The sequence below is a fragment of the Bubalus bubalis genome, chromosome 22, assembly GCF_019923935.1.
Source record: "Bubalus bubalis isolate 160015118507 breed Murrah chromosome 22, NDDB_SH_1, whole genome shotgun sequence".
Lineage (NCBI taxonomy): Eukaryota > Metazoa > Chordata > Mammalia > Artiodactyla > Bovidae > Bubalus > Bubalus bubalis.
This window is the reverse complement of record NC_059178.1, coordinates 58,690,440-58,705,115: the sequence shown is the minus strand read 5'-3', so window position 1 is coordinate 58,705,115 and position 14,676 is coordinate 58,690,440.

Below are 14,676 nucleotides of genomic sequence, written 5' to 3'. Positions count from 1 at the left end.
TTCATACTACAAATTAGAATGCAGGATATACAAAACTAAAAGGGCTTCCAAAAATATTAGACTCTTAAAAAGCTTGAGATTCTGTAGTTAAGTCAAATAAAAGGCCAAGGTAAGGAAATGAATGGTGTATCTGGTAAGCTTTTCACGTAATCTGCTAAGATGATAATTCCACAGTTAGAGGGAGATTTGCATAATCCTTAACTGGAACTTATGAGTTAAAGTCACAATGCTCTTGCAGATGCTTTAACATATATCATAATACAGCAAATCGAAGACTACAAATAGTGTCATTACTGAAAGGCAACAGTGGCAAGAATTTTACATCTCAATGTGAATAAATCGTCCAGCATCATATTGCTGTGTGGCAGAAACTGTTGATCACCCCAAATGCCCATTTGCTCCTGCTCTAGCTTATTAATAGAATGACCAATTTTTGGTTATACATATGGCTCCACAGGGGGAAAACTACAGTCCCCAGACTTCCTTGCAACTACTGGAAGCTAGATGGCCATGTACTGGCCAATAGGATATGAATGGAAGTGAAGTAATTGTATGGAAGGGATGTGAATGGTACTAGAACACATCAGAGAAGGAAACACGCTCAGACCCCTGCCCTTTCCACCCCCCAGCCATGTGCAGAGAATAACACCGCAGAGAGAGAAGGCATGAGTCAGGAGGAGCCTGACCTCCTCGGAACTTTGCAGAACCAGCTTGGTCCTTTATGGGAAAGAGGAGCACATCTCTAGGTTGTTTGGGGCCACCGTTATTTTGTGTTTCTGTCTCCACAGTTTCATCCGTATCCTAAACAACCTAGAACCTATGCCTCTCCATTGTGGAATCATCTTTAATTTAGCAAGTGAGTTTAGCACTGGATTTGTCTAGCATCAAAAATTTGCAGACAAATGTATTGACTGGTGATTTGGAGGATAGACAGATAGATGATAAGATAGAGGATAGATAGATAGATATAGACAGATATGGATAGATGGATGAATAGATGCATGAATGACTAGATACATAGATAGATAAGATAGATAAATGATTAGATAGATAGATAAAGATAACATATATACTTTCCCTATGAGTGGGAGGTAAACAGGGCAAGAAAGAAAGGAGATGGAGGAGGAGTTGAATGAGGATGAAGAGGCGAAGTGGGGAAGAGGAGAGACATGTGTCAATGTGGCCAGGCTGATCCCAGTACACATGCTTCATGGCAGATAGTTAAGAGCACATCTCTTCATTCTCAGAGAGCCCTGATTTGGACAATATGTTAATATTATTGGTCACTCTATCCCTTTGAGTCCTTGCAATGAACCCCAACCACCCAAGATAGCTTGACAAGATAGCCTGTCCTTGACTCTGAGCCTTGACCCCTGAAAGGGCTAGTCCAGCGTAGAATGCGAACATGTGGTATGTAAGAAGTGTCAGTCCAAAGCCCAGAACAACACTAATACACAAGGCAAAGAGTCTGAGAAAAAGAGTGAAATGATAACAAGTATTTGACTTTATCAAATCAAAATTATAAGAAAAATCTTGGCAGAAATGGTTTTATAAGCTTGAAGGAGAAGCAAGATAGTAGAGGACAGGATCCCCCAGTTCAGTAAAGAGAGGTGGGGCACCTGTGCAGGTGAGGGCAGCTGGGATCTAGGAGCAATCTTTTGCATCATTGCTTGACTTCCATAGGATCAATTATTTATATCACTGGTAATAAGTATGGGGTGAAAGATGTTCTAAAATTCTGTATCATCTCCACCCTGTAGTAAATACCCCAATCCCTGCCCCCGACATGAAATAGTGGAGGACCACTGGAAGAACAAGAAGTGAAGAAGAAGTACCTCTCAGAGATATCCTATCAATGGCATTTTTCTCTTCCTAGAGAAAAGAGGTACATCCTCAGGCTAATTGTGCATCTCTTTATTTCTTATAAATCCACAGAAGGCCAGGGTTTACAGTCAAAACTAACATTTTTCTCCATGGATCCATAATTAGCCAGTTTTATCAAATGCAAAAGATGCTGAGGTTGACCAACACTGGCTCATATTGCTTTAGTGAGCATGTTCTCCAAACAAGATGAATTGAGGATACACACAGCCAGCTACTCTTATGTACTCATGAGTGATTCAGGGGGACCAGTGGGGAGAAAAGTGCTCCAGACACAAACATCATGTACTCATGCACTCATCTGGCAGAGATTTTAAGAGACATAGCAAATTATCGACAGAGGTGGCCTTTAGTTTGAGGTACCAGAATTATTTTACAGTTTTAAACCAGTACTTTAACTAGATATGATTTTTCCTAAGCCCCAGGAATATCAATGAGTTTGTTGATTTGTATATTACCTTCACAAATTTGCTGGAGGATATAATATTAATCAATGCTAAAGGAGTTATTCACCAAAAAAACAATTAATTCTTGTGGGTGCAGTGGTTTGTTTTCTTTTGTCTTTTGGTTTTGGGGGTTGTGATTTTGCTAACAAAGTCTGTATAGTCAAAATTCTGGTTTTTCCAATAGTCATGTATGGATGTGAGAGTTGGACTGTAAAGCAGGCTGAGCACCAAAGAATTTATGCTTTTGAACTGTGTTCCTAGAGAAGACTCTTGAGCGTCCCTTGGACTACAATGAGATCAAACCAGTCAACCCTAAAGGAAATTAACCATGAACATTCATTGGAAGGACTGATGCTGAAGCTGAAGCTCCAATGCTTTGTCCACCCTATTCTAAGAACTGACTCATTGAAAACAACCCTGATTCTGGGAAAGATTGAAGGCCAGAGTTGGGGGTGGCAGAGGATGAGATAGTTAGGTAACATCATTGATTCAATGGAATGAATCTGAGCAAACTCCGGGAGACAATGAAAGACAGGGGATGGGGTCCCCTGTTCATGGGGTTGCAAAGAGTTGAACATAGCAACTGAATAGCAAATGACCCTGAATGCAGAGAGAGTCCGGGCAGAGTTAAGGAGAGGGAAGATGTCTATTTTGGACATCTAATTTGTCTAAACTGGTATGTCCAAGGACATTAAGAGACGGGACCAAGGGGACACACAAAACTTGTTTCCTGAACATGAGAAACATTTTTTCCTACATAGATTGGGTTCAAAGGATGAGATCAGCTCACCACACCATGGGTGAGTGTGAATACACAATTATTGTGTTCATTATGGTTTAAACCAACACCCAGAAAAGGCAATGTGTTTTCTGGCCAGGGCAGGAATGTGTCAGAAGCATATAGCTTGTGATGTCAGGAAAATATAAACTGACAATATTTGGAAGCCATAAGGACAGTGATCACAGTATTAGGCAAGTTAAATCTTAAGGAGTGTTAATATTTTTCCTATTGGCAAAGGGCTCAAAATCTTCAGAACCTAATTCCCAGTAGGAAATATAGATTCAGCAAGAATTTGCATGTGTCTCCCAAGACCAATTTCTAACATAGCAAGGCTTCCAAAAACACCCACTCTGCTTTATAAACACATGCCTCCTGGCTGAAAGCTTCACTAGCTTTGAAGGTTTGAAAGGCATACAAATTCAGGGAAACAAATTATGACCAATAAAAGTGGAACGGGATCTGTAAGATGGCCTTACAATGCTGGCTGACTCTCCCGCTGGAGGATGGTTTTAGGGCAGGGTTCTTAAAGTGAAGGAAGCTGAGTCGTTGGATCAAAACATCAGTGGCTCAGTTTGGGGCAGCATGGGTATTTGCAAGCTCAGATCCAATCTTTATTATCATGATAAAGTAGATTAACCAAAGAATTACATAGCTGGTTAACAATTTGATCAGTTTCATAGCTTTTAGAAAAAGTAATCATCAAAGAATTTAGGAAGTAACAAACACAGAGGCATATGGTGGGAAGACTTGAAAGAGTAAGCTTAATATTTAATGACAAACCTAGACAGTGTGTTGAAAGCAGAGACATTACTCAGCCGACAAAGGTCCGTATCGTCAAGTCCATGGTCTTCCCAGTGGTCACATACAGTTGTGAGAGCTGGACCATAAAGAAGGCAGAACACTAAAGAATTGATGACTTTGAACTGTGGTGATTGAGAAGACTCCTGAAAGTCCCTTGGACAGAAAGGAGATCAAACCAGTCAATTTTAAGGAAGATCAACCCTGCATATTCACTGGAAGGACAGATGCTGAAGCTGAAGCTCCAGGATTTTGGTCATCTGATTAAAACAGACAACTCATTGGAAAAGTCCCTGATGCTGGGAAAGAGTGAGGGCAGAAGGAGAAGAGGGTGTCAGAGGATGAGATGGCTGGACAGCATGGCCAGTGCAGTAAACATGAACTTGGGCAAACTCGGGAGATGGTGAGGGACAGGGAAACCTGGTCCCTGAGATCACAGTCCATGAGATCACAAAGAGTAGGACATGGCACCTGAACAATACCAAGTTTTAATTATCATGGGCACATGAAGAGAACATCATCATAGCCACCAGGACTCCACTGTAGGATGGAAGCAGAAGAGAGATATGCCCGGATGGCCTCATTCACAGGGTCTGTAAGCCTTTGACAATTGTTTCCTGATCGGACGGTCAAGTCAAACTTCAGTGGAAGTTAAATGAAATAACTTTTCAGCATTGGCACAGTTGAGCCTAGCACAGGGAGTACTCAGTGAACTTGCTATGTGTCCTTGATGAAGACTCTGTGAACTATGGAATTACTAGCATCCATAGTGATCATATTCCTCATCAGACATAATGCAAATTTTTACTGATACCAACATATAAGTAAATATCACCCAATTCATTCATTTTTCTTATGTATCATTTTACTCTGGGCATTTGTCAACAATCCTTAGAAAATCACATAAGGGATTTTTAAAAATATGTTAAAATAATCACTGAAATGTTTGGTCCCACTCTTTCCTGATCTAACCCTTGGTCCTCAGATAAGCTTATTTATAGAATGACAGGCTCCCAGTCCACTTCCCACCATGGAAGGGTCTCTCAGAGGCACTTGAGAGGAAACATTCTTTTATATGTGAAGTTGGATGTGGCGCTGGTTGGGTGTTCGTGATTGAATGTGCTTCGGTGGCTTTGTTTTTATAAACTATAAACAAAGCCACAGTCTCAGAACTACCTATCCAGCTGGGTGCTCTGTGCTTACAGTCCACAGGGGAGGGGGCGAGGGATCGCCAGCCACATGGCTGGACCAGTCCCACCGTGTACCCGTCACTCATCTTTTAAACTTCGTCATATTTTCATTCACATTTCTTGGAAGACTTTTTTTCATTAAAGTCAAGACTGGGAAAAGTTGAAATATTAATGTATTTCATTTTGCCAAAATATATCTAATTTGCTTAGAAAGTTTTAAAAGTTTAGTCTTTTATACCTATTAAAGTTAAATAAATATGATTCTTGATTTCTCAAAAATGTATTCCAAAAATGTCCTTAGTAGTTTTTTTTCTTTTCTTTCAATTTTAGAAAATTATGAGGGAAATAAAGATTTGTAATTTTACACTGCCAGGAACATCTACCAAACTGAGTGGGAAGGAAAATATTATCCACCTTCAATATTAAATTCTACAGGTGTGCTGAATATTTGCCTGTTAGGCAGATAGGACTCTCAGTCTTCTAGAGAATGCTAGACCTGTCAGAAATGGTTACAATGAAAAACATTTTTTTCCTGAGGTGGAAATATGCTAATGCCAAACCAATTGCATCTTTTTAATTACATTCAAGCGGGAAAGAAAGCGCCCATTGGAAATTCAGACCCACTTTTACCCCATCACATTCTTAATTATCCAGCAAATATGGCAACTTCTAGTTCACTTTCCTGAGCAGATCTACCCTCAGACTAACTTTCCAAAGCAGCTACCCTTCACAAGGACGCGGCAGCTGTTGGACAACTCGCAGGCACATTCCACTGTAATTAGAGCCAAGAAACACTAGAGAACCATGTCCAATTGAATCTGAAAAGAGAATGTTAGTCAGCCAGAACATCCTCACTCAAAATAGAATAGAGCAAAAAAAAAAATGCTCAGTAAACTTTAAAATTTTATTTTTGAAAAATGTCTATGAAAACAATTACTTCTAGTTGAGATTAAAAAAAAAAAAATATTCATTCACTTTGGAGCTGTTTCTCCACTTTTCCCCAGTAGCACATTGGACCCCTACCAACCTGGGGGGGTCATAAAGAGGCAAAAGACCCAGAATAACCAACATAATAATGAAGGACAAGAACAAAATTGAGAAAGTGACATTACTCACCTTCAATACTTACCATAAAGTTACAGTAATTAAGACTTAGCTATAATAAGGTGGATGAAATTAGAGCCTATTATACAGAATGAAGTAAGTCAGAAAGAGAAAAACAAATGTCATTTATTAACGCATATATATGGAATCTAGAAAGAGGATACTGATGAAACTATCTGAAGGGCAGCAGTGGAGATATCGACATGGGGAATGATGTCTTCTGATGATTTTATCATGTTTTCATGTATATTAAATCAATTGCATTGTTTGAAATTACCAGGCATCTCAGCTCCCTTTAGGGGGAGATATAAAAGCAAGTTGTAAAAGACCACGTCAAAGCCGACTTGAGTTCCAAGTACACCCTGTGGGAAGGCGCAGGGTCCAGCATGTATACACGTGGCTCTCACGCACACCTGGCCAGACCCTAACGGGCCTGCACACCTGTGTGGGAGTCCTGAGACCACATCAAAGGAGACACGCCTTGGAGAGGAAGAAACACCCATTAGAATCTGGAAACAGAGTCAGAATTTGGGGGGACAGGAAGAGAGCTGTCTGTTAAATTTCAGAACGTGTGGTCCAGAGTAGTCAAAGAGACAGTGAAGGGTGCTTGTGACATCCTCATGCTGACTGGAGCCCAGGGGTTCACCATCTGCTGGGTAGATATGTGGAAACTAGAAAACTGGTACTGATGAACCTGTTTGCAGGGAAGCAACGGGGAAACCAGGTATGAAGAAGAGACTTGTGGACACAGTGGGGAAAGGAGAGAGTGAGTTGAAAAGAGAAAGTACCTTTGACATCTTTACACTACCACATGTAGAATAGATAGCTGTTGAGACGCTGCTATATAACCCTGGGAGCCCAGCCTGGTGCTCTGAGATGACCCAGAGGGGTGGAGTCGGGGTGGGGAGAGGGAGGCTCAAGAAGGAGCGGCTATGTGTATAATTATGGCTGATTGGAGTTCTTGGATGGCAGAAACCAACACAACATTGTACAGCAGTTTTCCTCTGATTCAAACATAAATTTTAAAAATAAAGCAACAACAAAAAAAGCAGCAGCTCAGGGACTTGAACCTTGAATTAGTGTCTGCCACTGTCATCGAGCTTCCATTTCACTGTGGCCATCATGCGCTTATGGACCATTCCACAGACAGTCGGGTTCGGAGCTCTCTTGTTGAGAGGTGGACCGTATCTCACACCACCTTTCTTATATTTCCTGGTTCAGGTTGTAGCACACACACCTGAACACTTTGTCTTAAAGGCACACATTTGGGTCAGAAGCATCTGCAGCTGTGCTCGGTAAACTCAGGAGAGAATGCCAGATGAGCCCTCAACCAGCTCTCAGGAAACGCAGCTTCTGAAGATGGAGCACTGGTGACCGGGTCGGTCACTTGACTTCTGTGGACCCGAGTCCTGAACTGTAAAGACCTCAAATTAATACTCCAATGTCCCTCTGATTTTAAAAAGGTAACAGTCATTCATTTTTCCTACCGGATTTAATAACAGGAATCAGAACTGGCGGTTTCCCACCACACCAACCTCTGAATCAGCCTTGAGCCCTTTGTTCAATGGGTGTTTTCTGTTACTGCACACAGTCTCACTGACATTGCATATCACGGAGCCATTCCCAAAATCCAGGAAGAGAGCCTTCTCCACTAAAAGGAAAGGGATCGCTTCCATCACTGCTCTCATTCCACAGAGGCACAAATGTTCAGAAAAAGAGAAAAAAGAAAAACTCACAAGTGAATTAAAAAAAAATGGTTTGATAACACATCAGGCAGCTGTATAGGCCTTTCCTTGAGCTTCCCAGGTGGCTCAGTGGTAAAGAACCTACCTGCCAATGTAAGAGACCCGGGTTCAATCCCTGGGTTGGGAAGATCCCCTGGAGAAGGCAATAGCAACCTACTCCAGTAGGCTTGCCTGGGACAGCCCATGGGCAGAGGAGCCTGGAGGGCTACAGTCCATGGAGTCGCAAAGAGACGGACACGACTTAGCAACTAAACAACAGCAACAACAATAGACCTTTGCTTAGGACATGCCCTCTGCTTCCTGGGGGGTCCAGATGGATAGTTTTCTGCCTGTGGCCAGGGTAAGTCAGGGCCCCTTAGCTGAGCTGCTATTCCCCTGAGAGCCTCTCCTAGCAGCAGGGCCTGTGCCTGCCCAGGTTTGCCAAGGAGACCCATCTCTATGGGAACGCCCCACTTCATGCTTTACGACATGGAAAATGCTTAGAGGCAAATGGGAGTTTTATGAATATAATGTTAATAAAAATTGATTTTTGAAAATGAAGCTGCCTCTTTATATTACCTGCAGGTAGATAAACAAGCCACTTGAGTGATGAATGCCTGCTTTTCCTAGTCGTAATTGGCCTAACACTCTTTTACTTAAATAGGCTCCTACTTAACTATGGACACAATAGAGTAGAGAGATCAATTAGCAGGTTCTAGGTAAGACTTGGGAACTTACATCCAAGAAGAGGAGGCCAAAGTGCTCTCCAGCACATCTGTAAGTTGTTGGGTGCCTCCATCTCCTTGCCCTGCTCCCCACACTCTGGAGAAGTGCTGGGAGCCAAACAGTTGTCTCACGATGGATGGCGTTCCTTCTTCATGACCTACCACGCTCCCATGATTTAAGCCATGGTTTCGGATGTTGTTGATGATTTATTGTATGAAAAATGTAAATGATCTGGATGGCAGATGTTTTATATTTTTTGACCATTCATTTTCACTGGGAATGTAATTAAAATTTATGAAGTGTATCTGCTGAATTGCATTGGCAATTGATGATCTCCTCAGGGCTGTCTATGTGGAGATGATGAGTGATTGTGGATGGGGAGACGTGGTGACAAGGGCAGGATGTGACGTTTCTGCCACAGTGAAGCCTCCTGGGCAAGGACGGAGTCCCTTTCCCTTGTCCCACGACCGCCAATCCTGCCCAACCCATGCGGCCGAGAGAGGCAGACGGTGTCTGTCCTTTCCTTTGCAGAGTTTTAAAGTCTATGCCAGGCTCCCAAGTTCTCTCATTTTCCCAAAGGACTCATTTCTGAAAGTCACAGTGTAGGTCCACGTTGGCAGAGTTATAATATGTAACTTCTGACACAACCCACAGAACAAACCTTGGCAAATTCCAAATGCCTTCAAAGAGCCATGTTGTTTGCTCTTGCCTATGACTTTTCTAGGTGTCAAATTGACTGTGAGGGAACAGAATTTTAAAAGTAATCCATGCCTCCACTAGTCCTGCTGTGTGGTCGTGTATCATCAGTGTACATGTCCACCCCTTACTGAACCATGAGCTTCCTGAGGGCAAGCACCTTGCCTTTAACCCTCAACATCTCCAAAGTTTAGCTGGCATCCTAGACCAGTGCCTGCCACATGCATCACTCCGGCAATTCTTTGACCCATGTTGAAGCTACATCTGGGGCAAGAGGATGAAAATTCCGCAGTGCAGGATTATTGGCGTGTTTTTCATTTGCCTGTGCCCTCTTGCGAGACCTTTTCTTTCATCAAAATTCCAAACTTTTACTACTGATAACATGGCTGTTATGCAAAATTTCTAGATCATTCCTTTGAATGTACATGCTCTCAAGGCAAGTAAGCTATGTAACTGGAAGATCTAAATTCAGGAAGTAAGATTCCTAAGATCCATGATGAACGGTTCAGATACTCTGTGCCAAGACAGACACTCTTCTTTTGCTCCTGCTTCTTTTGCACCCAAATTCTCACCTGAAATCGCACAAGACAGTTTGCCTGTGGGCCCCTTGAGAGTTTCATCTGAAGATGCTGATCCCAATGGCCTGCAGTTCAGATCCAGACTGATCCTCATCACGACCACCTGGAGAGTCTGGGTGGGGAAACTTCCTGTATCAGCTCACGCTCTTCCGTTGTACACTCATGTGTATTTCTCTTCTTCCTTCTGGAGAGACTATGTCACCCATGCAAACACATGTCATTTATGCAGGTACTTTCCAAACCATTCATTCCCTCTCAAACAGTTGTTAGGATTAGTATTAGGTCACTCTGATAGCTAGTGTGTCTCACTAAAAGGCTTCCCTGGTGGCTCAGAAATATGCCTGAAATGCAGAAGAACTGGGTTCGATGCCTGGGTTAGAAGATCCTCTGGAGAAGAGAATGGCTACACACTCTAGTATTCTTGCCTGGAAAATTCCATGGACAGAGGAGCCTGGCGGGCTACATACAGAAAAAAAAAGGGGGAGGGGGGAAATACCAAAAGAATGTATCTCTATTGCATCAGACCCTGATTCTGGACATTAAAAATCCGGCAATTTTCATTTTAACCTTTAACTGCTTCATCTCCTTTGACCCTATATCCTCTTCAAGAAAATGGTCCTAACAACCTATAATCAGTACAGAGATTTCAGGATGTTCATTGTCATGTATGAAATGTCAAAAGATGGGAAATTATTAAGTAAATTATGGTAGAGTCATGTAATAGAATATCTGCTGAATGTAAAAAAAAAAATCATGTTTTCATTCTTTGACCCCAAAATTCTACTTCTATGTATTATTTCAGAAATGACTAGGGGGTCTCCATGAATATTGAGCTATGAATTATGTTCATGGCTTCATTATAAATAGTAGAAAGCTAACTATAACCTAGATGTCAGATAATAGATCATCTGTTATTTAATAGTAGGACCCCATGCAACTAATAGAAATGATCATATGATACATCATTTGCTATAGTTATATAATATTATTTATTGTGAAATTAAATCTTTATGTGAAAGTGAAAGTCGCTTAGTCGTGTCCAACTCTTTGCGACCCCATGGTCTGTCCATGGAATTCTTCAGGCAAGAATACTGGAGTGGGTTGCCATTCCCTTCTCCAGGGGATCTTCTCGATTCAGAGATAGAACTCAGGTCTCTTGCATTGCAGGCAGATTCTTTACCATCTGAGCCACCAGGGAATATGTGTATGTAAATTATGTACAATCACATCTATATTTTTATAAATTGTATATAACTTATGGATAATTATAATGTATAATCATATATAAGATATATATAATTTATATAAGCATATTGATATTTATATATACATACACACATACATAATACTATTTTTATTCAAAGTGTATAAAAATAGAAACAAAATGAAACTAAATAGATAACAATAGTCATTTCTAAGTGAAGGAATTTTTTACTGGCTTTTATTTTCTGTATTTTTGTTTTTCTAATAAAGAATATATAAACATGTAATAAAGAAAAATAAAAGTAATAAAGCTATATTTTGAAAACTATAATATTAAGAGACAAAGTCAGAATACAATTTTCTATTTATTGTCCAAATTTTGTTTTGTGACATTTGGAGTATAATATATATATATATATATGAAATTAAAAGACGCTTACTCCTTGGAAGGAAAGTTATGTCCAACCTAGATAGCATATTCAAAAGCAGAGACATTACTTTGCCAACAAAGGTCCGTCTAGTCAAGGCTATGGTTTTTCCTGTGGTCATGTATGGATGTGAGGGTTGGACTGTGAAGAAGGCTGAGCACCGAGGAATTGATGCTTTTGAACTGTGGTGTTGGAGAAGACTCTTGAGAGTCCCTTGGACTGCAAGGAGATCCAACCAGTCCATTCTGAAGATCAGCCCTGGGATTTCTTTGGAAGGAATGATGCTAAAGCTGAAACTCCAGTACTTTGGCCACCTCATGAGAAGAGTTGACTCATTGGAAAAGACTCTGATGCTGGGAGGGATTGGGGGCAGGAGAAGGGGACGACAGAGGATGAGATGGCTGGATGGCATCACTGACTCGATGGACGTGAGTCTGAGTGAACTCCGGGAGTTGGTGATGGACAGGGAGGCCTGGCGTGCTGCGATTCATGGGGTCGCAAAGAGTCAGACACGACTGAGCGACTGAACTGGAACTGAACTGGATGCTTCAAAATTATATGGATATGTAAAAAGTTGTTCCTAAGGCTTGGTATTTGGGATGATTTTTATTTTATTCTCTGCACCTCTGTAATTTCCAATATTTCAACTAAAAGCATATCTTTTATAATCAGAAAAAAAATAATGATTATAGGATATGGAAAGAAATTGAGACCTTTTGAAAAATTTTAGTTAAATGATTAAACAAGAAAATGAAATATCCAGAGAATCTGGGGGAATTTGAAGAAAGTCGAACACCTCTCCTTGCTTTTCTTTAAACTTGATTTTTCAGCTGCCTCTCTGCTGCCATCGTGTTTACCGCGCTCAGCGCTCAGATTCTCATTGAGCTTGCTGAAACTCAGTTCCTGTACAACTGTCATAATAAAAAGACATTAACATTTTAGTATTTGGGCAAAATGTTTAACACTCAAACATTTGTATTTTTCCTTCAGTTTTCAAAACAACTTGAAATCTCTCTTTTCAAAACACTGTTAAATGATGTCACTCATTAGCTAGCAGGTGGCTGTGAATCAAGAATTGAATTGAATTCTCCTGTGTCCTCAGTAACTCGGAGCACAGTCTAGGTGAGGGTGTGAGCAGGGGCTCAGCCTGGGACCTCTTGAGCCTGACGCTGAGCACCCGGGGTGGCTCACATGCCCGTGTCAGTGTTCATGCCGGGGCAAGGACGTCATGGAGGATATTCAAGCTCATGTGTGTCTGGACATGTCTGGACCTGGGACATGGGGCTGCTGGGAGTGACAGAACCATGTTACCCAGAGTGTATGGGCAGGTGTTGCCACAGTCGAAGCAGTGTCAAAGATGCAGCTGTCGTATTTAGGGTGGACTGAAAAGGAGGTTTAAAGCATCAGTGAAACAAGAGGGAGAAATCCTGACCTGCGTGTCATCAGAACAGAGAATGTGACATGGATCACACAGCTCTCCTCTTGCTGATGTTAAAGGACCGTTGAGGTTGCGACAGTGAGAAAGGAACATTCAAAGAAGGAGGTCTTCTCGAGCCCTGTCTGCTCAAGCCCAGCAAGGCTGACTCTACACAGAGACGGAACAAGGAGGCTCGGGGGTGGAAGGCCGGGCCCCTGAGCTGGTGGAAAGTTCTGGACCTCTGCAGACAGCCCCACCGAATCCAAGTGGGCAGTGCAGATTTGCCCCTTCTTGTCAAATGTGTTCCCTCTGCAGAAGGGAGCCATCTATCATGGTTTCATCACGCACATGCGATCTTGGTTGCACCCAACCATCTGATCACCAGTTTTGCAGCCAACGGACTGCCTTCAGTCTCAGCAAAGGTCCATAGTCCCAAACTGACCCCCATCATGACACATAGTGACCCAAGCCAGCCACCAGCGTTGAGAGACTCCAAATCACTAGCCTAACATCCTTCTGTTTGGGGGCGTGGACAGCTGAACACATGGTATGAAATGCAACAGCTGACGGGTAACATCGTGACATCAGCAGTCGCTGAGCCATCCGATGATAGGTGAACATTGTACCTGATGTCTGTGGAGACAGTGAGGAGATGATGCACCACGGAGAGACCGTGACCAGCACAGAGCAGGCGCTCAGCAGGCGGGAGCCTCTGAGCCTGGTCGTTACTGAAACTCCACACACTACTCAGCGTCTAGCCGATTTCACACTGTCGTCATGAGCATCGCCATAGCTGCTGCTCACCTCCATCCCGAGGGAGACAGAGCAAAAGCATAACCATCATTGGTTACTCCCAGTTTCAGGTGCGGGACTGTGATCTCAGATCCACTGTGATCTCATGGTGTTCGGCGTGCTGTCCAAGGACAGTATCCAGGGGTAACCAGCCGGGATGCCGAGGTCTGGGGACCCTGTTACCAGTGCTCTGTCCACACCCCAGGCTGCCCTTTCAGAACCACCAGCATCCACCGTGATTGTTTCGTGGCACTTTTCCTTTTTAAAATCTCCTGGGTTATAAGCTCACTGATCGAAGGTCCTGTGGGCATTCCTATAGGATTGCTGCATTCAGCAGTGACAGCCCCGGCAACAGCAGCAAGGAAACCCAGGGGGTCTGGCCCTTGCAGTGGTCTCTCGGTCATTCATATCACCCCTTTTCAAGCTCCTCTGTAAGCACGGATGACTCCCTCACATGCATCTTTCTCTCCTGCTTGGGACCCCTAACCCACATATCCTAAAGTGTTTCTTCTTCATTTCACGAATAAGTAAAACAAATGCATGATGGAGCAAAATATCCTAATACTGACTGCCTCATTTTAAACCAGTTGAGCACACAAAGAAATGAGGTTCAGGGAGCTTCACCTTAACAGCAGAGACGTGTCGTGTCTGACTCTTGTGACCCCATGGACTGTGGCCCACCAGGCCCCTCTGTCCATGGGATTCTCCAGGCAAGAATTCTGGAGTGGGTTGCCATTTCCTGCTCCACAGGATCTTCCTGACCCAGGGATCGAACCCGCCTCTCTTGCATCTCCTGCATAGGCAGGTGGCTTCTTTACCACTGGGCCTCCTGGGAAGTGCCTGCAGGAACAATGTTAATAACAAAATGGTACTGCCTGCCCTCCATGGAATTCTTGCTGTGCGGAGGGGACA